The sequence below is a fragment of the Lepidochelys kempii genome, chromosome 1 (genome assembly GCF_965140265.1).
Source record: "Lepidochelys kempii isolate rLepKem1 chromosome 1, rLepKem1.hap2, whole genome shotgun sequence".
In the NCBI taxonomy this organism is placed as follows: domain Eukaryota; kingdom Metazoa; phylum Chordata; order Testudines; family Cheloniidae; genus Lepidochelys; species Lepidochelys kempii.
The window spans coordinates 197,843,041-197,851,261 of NC_133256.1; positions in this window are offsets into that span (position 1 = coordinate 197,843,041).

Genomic DNA, 8,221 nt, shown 5'->3' on the forward strand with positions numbered 1-8,221 from the left:
TCTAATCTAAATTTCCTAGTGGCCAGTTTATATCCATTTGTTCTTGTGTCCACATTGGTACTGAGTTTAAATAATTCCTCTCCCTCTCTGGTATTTATCCCTCTGATATATTTATAGAGAGCAATCATATCTCCCCTCAACCTTCTTTTAGTTAGGCTAAACAAGCCAAGCTCCCTGAGTCTCCTTTCATAAGACAAGTTTTCCATTCCTCGGATCATCCTAGTAGCCCTTCTCTGTACCTGTTCCAGTTTGAATTCATCCTTCTTAAACATGGGAGACCAGAACTGCACACAGTATTCCAGGTGAGGTCTCACCAGTGCCTTATATAACGGTACTAAAACCTCCTTATCCCTACTGGAAATACCTCTCCTGATGCATCCCAAGACGACATTAGCTTTTTTCACAGCCATATCACATTGGCAGCTCATAGTCAACCTATGATCAACCAATACTCCAAGGTCCTTTTCCTCCTCCGTTACTTCTAGTTGATGCGTCCCTAGCTTATAACTAAAATTCTTGTTATTAATCCCTAAATGCATGACCTTACACTTCTCACTATTAAATTTCATCCTATTCCTATTACTCCAGTTTACAAGGTCATCCAGATCCTCCTGTAGGGTATCCCTGTCCTTCTCTAAATTAGCAATACCTCCCAGCTTTGTATCATCTGCAAACTTTATTAGCACACTCCCACTTTTTGTGCCCAGGTCAGTAATAAAAAGATTAAATAAGATTGGTCCCAAAACTGATCCTTGAGGAACTCCACTGGTAACCTCCCTCCAACTTGACAGTTCACCTTTCAGTAGGACCCGTTGTAGTCTCCCCTTTAACCAATTCCCTATCCACCTTTCAATTTTCCTATTGATGCCCATCTTATCCAATTTAACTAATAATTCCCCATGTGGCACAGTATCAAACGCCTTACTAAAATCTAAATAAATTAGATCCACTGCGTTTCCTTTATCTAAAAAATCTGTTACTCTCTCAAAGAAGGAAATCAAGTTGGTTTGGCACGATCTACCTTTTGTAAAACCATGTTGTATTTTGTCCCATTTACCATTGACTTCAATGTCCTTAACTACCTTCTCCTTCAAAATTTTTTCCAAGACCTTGCATACTACAGATGTCAAACTAACAGGCCTATAATTACTTGGATCACTTTTTTTCCCTTTCTTAAAAATAGGAACTATGTTAGCAATTCTCCAATCATATGGTACAACCCCTGAATTTACAGATTCATTAAAAATTCTTGCTAATGGGCTTGCAATTTCTTGTGCCAATTCTTTTAATATTCTTGGATGAAGATTATCTGGGCCCCCCGATTTAGCCCCATTAAGCTGTTTGAGTTTCGCTTCTACCTCAGATATGGTGATGTCTACCTCCATATCCTCATTCCCATTTATCATGCTACCATTATCCCTAAGATCCTCTTTAGTCTTATTAAAGACTGAGGCAAAGTATTTGTTTAGATATTGGGCCATGCCTAGATTATCCTTGACCTCCACTCCATCCTCAGTTTTTAGCGGTCCCACTTCTTCTTTCTTTGTTTTCTTCCTATTTATATGACTATAGAACCTTTTACTATTGGTTTTAATTCCCTTTGCAAGGTCCAACTCTACTTGACTTTTAGCCTGTCTCACTTTATCCCTACATATTCTGACCTCAATAAGGTAGCTTTCCTTACTGATCCCTCCCTTCTTCCACTCCCTATATGCTTTCTGCTTTTTCTTAATTACCTCTCTAAGATGCTTGCTCATCCAGCTTGGTCTACAACTCCTGCCTATGAATTTTTTCCCCTTTCTTGGGATGCAGGCTTCCGATAGCTTCTGCAGCTTTAATTTAAAATAATCCCAGGCCTCCTCTACCTTTAAACCCATAAATTCTTCAGTCCAATCCACTTCCCTAACTAATTTCCTTAATTTTTGAAAGTCAGCCCTTTTGAAATCAAAAACCCTAGTTGCAGATTTATTTTTGTTAATCCTTCCATTCAGTTTGAACTGAATTAGCTCATGATCACTTGAGCCAAGATTATCCCCTACAACCATTTCCTCTATGAGATCCTCATTACTCGCCAAGACCAAATCTAAAATGGCATCCCCTCTAGTCGGTTCAGCAACTACTTGTTGAAGGAATCCATCAGCTATCGCATCTAGGAAAATCTGAGCCCTATTATTATTACTAGCACTCATCCTCCAGTCTATATCTGGGAAGTTAAAGTCTCCCATGATCACACAGTTTCCATTAGTATTTACTTTATTAAAAACATTAAAAAGGGCTCTATCCATATCCAAATTAGATCCCGGCGGTCTATAGCACACCCCAAGCACTATCCCAGGGGAGGCTCTAATAGCTTTCTTCCCCAATTTAATTATTGCCCAGACAGACTCAGTCATATCCATTTCATCGCTTCTTATTTCTTTACATTCTATCTCATCATTGATATACAGTACTACTCCACCACCTTTACCTTTATTTCGGTCTTTCCTAAACAGCACATACCCTTCAATACCTGTAGCCCAGTCATGACTACTATTCCACCAGGTCTCTGTTATACCTATAATATCTGGTTTCACTTCCTGCACCAGTAACTCTAGTTCCTCCATTTTGTTACCTAGGCTCCTTGCATTAGTGTACAAACATCTTAATTTTTGCTGTTTGGCCTCACTCACATTCTGTACCCTATTAGGCACGGTTATTTTACTACCAGTATAACCTATTAGACTTGTATCTACACTGCCCTTCCTCCTACCTAGAGCTGTATCCACTCTTACTTCATTTTCTTTCCACTCTATGCTAAATTCTGGCGTGGAGATTACCTGGACATCTCCCAACCATCTCCCCCAAATTCCTAGTTTAAAGCTCTCTTAATCAGTTGTGCCAGCCTCCATCCTAGAAGTCTATTTCCTTCCCTACTCAGATGAAGTCCATCCCGAGAGAACTGTCCTCTATCCATGAATGCCTCCCAATGGCCATACATCCCAAAGCCCTCCTTATAGCACCACTGCCTAAGCCATCTATTGATAGTCATAATCTTGTCACACCTTTGTTGCCCTTCTCTAGGAACAGGCAGAATCCCACTAAAGATCACCTGAGCCTCAATTTCCTTAAGCGTCCTCCCCAGCCTAACATAGTCTCCCTTAATACTTTCCAGTGAGAATCTAGCCGTATCATTTGTTCCCACATGAAGGATAATTAGGGGATTCTTTCCCGCTCCCTTTAGAATCCTTTTTAACCTCAGGTCTACATCCCGTATCTTAGCACCTGGAAGACAGCACACCCTCCTATTTTCTGGATCAGCTCTGGTTACAGGCCTATCTATTCTTCTCAATAAAGAGTCCCCAATCACATAGACCTGCCTTTTCCTAGTGACGGTGCTATTCTCCAGTCTATCCCCTGTTCCCTCTGGCTGCAAGTTTTTTCCATTCCCATTCTCCCTTGTAATCCTTTTTAACCCATCCTGTATCCTCCTGGGGCTCATATTTGGTGTAATCTCCATTAACTCTTCCCCTTTTCCTATAGGACTAACCGCTCTTCTCTTCTTCCTTGCCCTGTCACCTTCAGTGACTACCTGCTGAGCCCCTTCTTCATTTTCCAACTCTGCAAACCTATTCTGAAGCTCTATTTCTCCTTCACTAGCCCGTCTTTTCCTCTGCCTAGTTCTTTTAGTCACATGCTTCCACTGACCACTTTCCTCACCCAGTCTCCCCTCAGAATTCCCTAGTCCTGCTTCCATCTGCAAGTCTGAGCTTTTCCCTTCAGATACCTCATGTCTTTGCTCCATAATCTGCTCAAACCCCTTCCTAAACTCTACCAGACTTTCCACCTGCATCTCCAAACCTCTGATCTTTTCCTCCATCAGCTCTATCAGACGGCATTTCATGCAGACAAAACTCTTACCAGGTGCCCCCTCCAGGATCATGTACATACCACAGCTTCCACATCCAGTCATCTTCATTGTGTCATCTGCTACATGGGTCACTCCCACTGCCACCTCTGAATCTGTCATAGCCTTCCCACCTAAATCCTGTTAATCTGGGAAACACAAACCACACCAAAACACCACCACCCACAGCAAAACCAAACCCAAGTATCAAAGTTAGGCTGACTGGGACTTGCGGGGGCAGCCAGGCTCTAGCTGGAGCCTGCAACCCACCCATGACAGCCTGACTTTCTTGTCAATTTCAAGGCTCCAGCATAGAGCCATGAAATTGACAAGAATGACAGCCAACAGCTGATGTAAGTAACCCTCAGTGTCCAGGGGGACATTACATCGCCCTAACTACACCAACATTAGCCTACACCTCTTGTGGAGGTGGAGTTATGTCTGTGTAACAGGGCATTTACATTGGCGGGAGCACAGCAGTAGTGTGTACAGGGACATAGGTTGATGTAAGCTGCCTTATGTGGACCTTACTCTGTAGTGAAGACCAAGCCTCACTCTCACAATACTCTCTGAAGTAGAGAGCTAAGTATTTTTATTCTCATTTTACAAATGAAGAAATTGAAACACAGGAGTGAAGTCATTTGCCCAAAATCACACAGAGAAATTCACACCTCTGAGCAAGGTAGTTATACGGACCTGATGTAAATTTGTAATGTAGACCTGCTCACAGATTCAGCTAGAATTAGGATTCAGGAGTAACCAGAAGCAGAATGCTGGTGGCAACAGGGCCAAGAGATGAGAGTAGATCAAATAAATGTAGTATAATTTTTGACCATATTAACCATTTTTAAAGTAAATTTCATACTGCTGAGGTGCCAGACTGAGAGCCTTGGCAAAGATAAGGTACAGCATGAACAGCAACAACAGCAGACCTTCCTGGATACTGTTCCTTGCCACTGTGCCTCAACTCAGTGTATTTTTTTTCACCTTGGAGTAGCTAACACGTGAGCTATCCTAAGGTAAAAAAAACAGTGAAAACCAGGCACTTTAGTTTTACCATGAGGTAAACTCACCGAGGTCAACCCCTGGACAGTGTGTAGGGCTGTTTACCTTGTACTTCACCTCCTGGTAAAACAACATATTTTAAACAAGAAGATTGTTTGCGGTTCCTGGGAAGTAAGTGACAAGTTTTGGAACTGAAGGACTTGGAAGCACAGCCGCAGGAGATTGTGAGATAATGCTGGCAATCTCTCCAGACCCAAGTCTGATGATCCAGACCTGAGCTGCATCGAGATTGCAAAATGTCTGGGCTCTGACCTGCATTACAGCAGGACTCAGGATCTGACTCACCCCCTTAGCAGGATCTGCAGGCCAGAGTCAGAGGGGTCACTGGCCTGAGTGAGAATAATTTCTGCACGGACCAAAGTGGGCTTGAACCTGAGTCTGAATTGGGGCTTACTGTGCTATGTGGACTTACCCTATGATAAGATTCCCAAAGTGGGGGACCATTTAGTGCCAATTGTGATACTAGTTTATGTAATGTAGAGGCTTGTCCACTGAGAAACGGACTGCAACAAATCAAACTCATTGAAGCCTTGTCTACATTGGACTTTCCCCTAAAATTTCCCATTTTTGCATACAGCAGTGAAGTTCAACCCAGAGGAACGAATGGTGAGAGCACTTGAGTAGACAGGACACAGGCATTTTTAACACTGTTAGAATCATAGAATCATAGAATATCAGGGTTGGAAGGAACCTCAGGAGGTCATCTAGTCCAACCCCCTGCTCAAAGCAGGACCGATCCCCAATTAAATCATCCCAGCCAGGGCTTTGTCAAGCCTGACCTTAAAAACTTCTAAGGAAGGAGATTCTACCACCTCTCTAGGTAACACATTCCAGTGTTTCACCACCCTCCTAGTGAAAAAGTTTTTCCTAATATCCAACCTAAACCTCCCCCACTTCAACTTGAGACCATTACTCCTTGTCCTGTCATCTTCTACCACTGAGAATAGTCTAGAACCATCCTCTTTGGAACCACCGCTCAGGTAGTTGAAAGCAGCTATCAAATCCCCCCTCATTCTTCTCTTCTACAGACTAAGTTCCCAGTTCCCTCAGCCTCTCCTCATAAGTCATGTGTTCCAGACCCCTAATCATTTTTGTTGCCCTTCGCTGGACTCTCTCCAATTTTTCCACATCCTTCTTGTAGTGTGGGGCCCAAAACTGGACACAGTACTCCAGATGAGTCCTCACCAATGTCGAATAGAGGGGAACGATCACGTCCCTCGATCTGCTGGCTATGCCCCTAACTTATACATCCCAAAATGCCATTGGCCTTCTTGGCAACAAGGGCACACTGTTGACTCATATCCAGCTTCTCGTCCACTGTCACCCCTAGGTCCTTTTCCGCAGAACTGCTGCCTAGCCATTCGGTCCCTAGTCTGTAGCGGTGCACTGGATTCTTCCGTCCTAAGTGCAGGACCCTGCACTTATCCTTGTTGAACCTCATCAGATTTCTTTTGGCCCAATCCTCCAATTTGTCTAGGTCCCTCTGTATCCTATCCCTACCTGCCACTGTATCTACCACTCCTCCTAGTTTAGTATCATCTGCAAATTTGCTGAGAGTGCAATCCACACCATCCTCCAGATCATTTATGAAGATATTGAACAAAACCGGCCCCAGGACCGACCCGTGGGGCACTCCACTTGAAACCGGCTGCCAACTAGACATGGAGCCATTGATCACTACCCGTTGAGCCCGACAATCTAGCCAACTTTCTACCCACCTTACATTGCATTCATCCAGCCCATACTTCTTTAACTTGCTCACAAGAATATTGTGGGAGACCATGTCAAAAGCTTTGCTGAAGTCAAGAAACAATACATCCACTGCTTTCCCTTCATCCACAGAACCAGAAGGTGATTAGATTAGATTAGATTTCCCTTCATCCAATCATCATAGAAGGTGATTAGATTAGTCAGGCATGACCTTCCCTTGGTGAATCCATGCTGACTGTTCCTGATCACTTTCCTCTCGTGTAAGTGCTTCAGGATTGATTCCTTGAGGACCTGCTCCATGATTTTTCCAGGGACTGAGGTGAGGCTGACTAGCCTGTAGTTCCCAGGATCCTCCTTCTTCCCTTTTTTAAAGATGGGCACTACATTAGCCTTTTTCCAGTCGACCGGGACTTCCCCCGATCGCCACGAGTTTTCAAAGATAATGGCCAATGGCTCTGCAATCACATCCACCAACTCCTTTAGCACTCTCGGATGCAATGCATCCGGCCCCATGGACTTGTGCACGTCCAGCTTTTCTAAATACTCTCTAACCACTTCTTTCTCCACAGAGGGCTGGCCACCTACTCCCCATGCTGTGTTGCCCAGCGCAGCAGTCTGGGAGCTGACCTTGTTCGTGAAGACAGAGGCAAAAAAAGCATTGAGTACATTCGCTTTTTCCACATCCTCTGTCACTAAGTTGCCTCCCTCATTCAGTAAGGGGCCCACACTTTCCTTGACTTTCTTCTTGTTGCCAACATACCTGAAGAAACCCTTCTTGTTACTCTTAACATCTCTTGCTAGCTGCAGCTCCAGGTGCCATTTGGCCCTCTTGACTTCATTCCTACATGCCCGAGCAATATTTTTATATTCTTTCCTGGTCATTTGTCCAATCTTCCACTTCTTGTAAGCTTCTTTTTTATGTTTAAGATCTGCAAGGATTTCACCGTTGAGCCAAGCTGGTCGCCTGCCCTATTTACTATTCTTTTGACACATCAGGATGACACATCGGGATGGTTTGTCCCTGTAACCTCAATAGGGATTCCTTGAAATACAGCCAGCTCTCCTGGACTCCTTTCCCCCTCATGTTATTCCCCCAGGTGATCCTACCCATCAGTTCCCTGAGGGAGTCGAAGTCTGCTTTCTTGAAGTCCAGGGTCCGTATTCTGTTGCTTACCTTTCTTCCCTGTGTCAGGATCCTGAACTCAACCGACTCATGGTCACTGCCTCCCAGATTCCCATCCACTTTTGCTTCCCCTACTAATTCTTCCCAGTTTGTAAGAAGCAGGTCAAGAAAAGCTCTCCCCCTAGTTGGCTCCTCCAGCACTTGCACCAGGAAATTGTCCCCTACATTTTCCAAAAACTTCGTGGATTGTCTGTGCACCGCTGTAGTGCTCTCCCAGCAGATATCAGGATGATTAAAGTCGCCCATGAGAACCAGGGCGTGCGATCTAGTAGCTTCTGCGAGTTGCCGGAAGAAAGCCTCATCCACCTCATCCCCCTGGTCCGGTGTTCTATAGCAGACTCCCACCACGACATCACCCTTGTTGCTCACACTTCTAAACC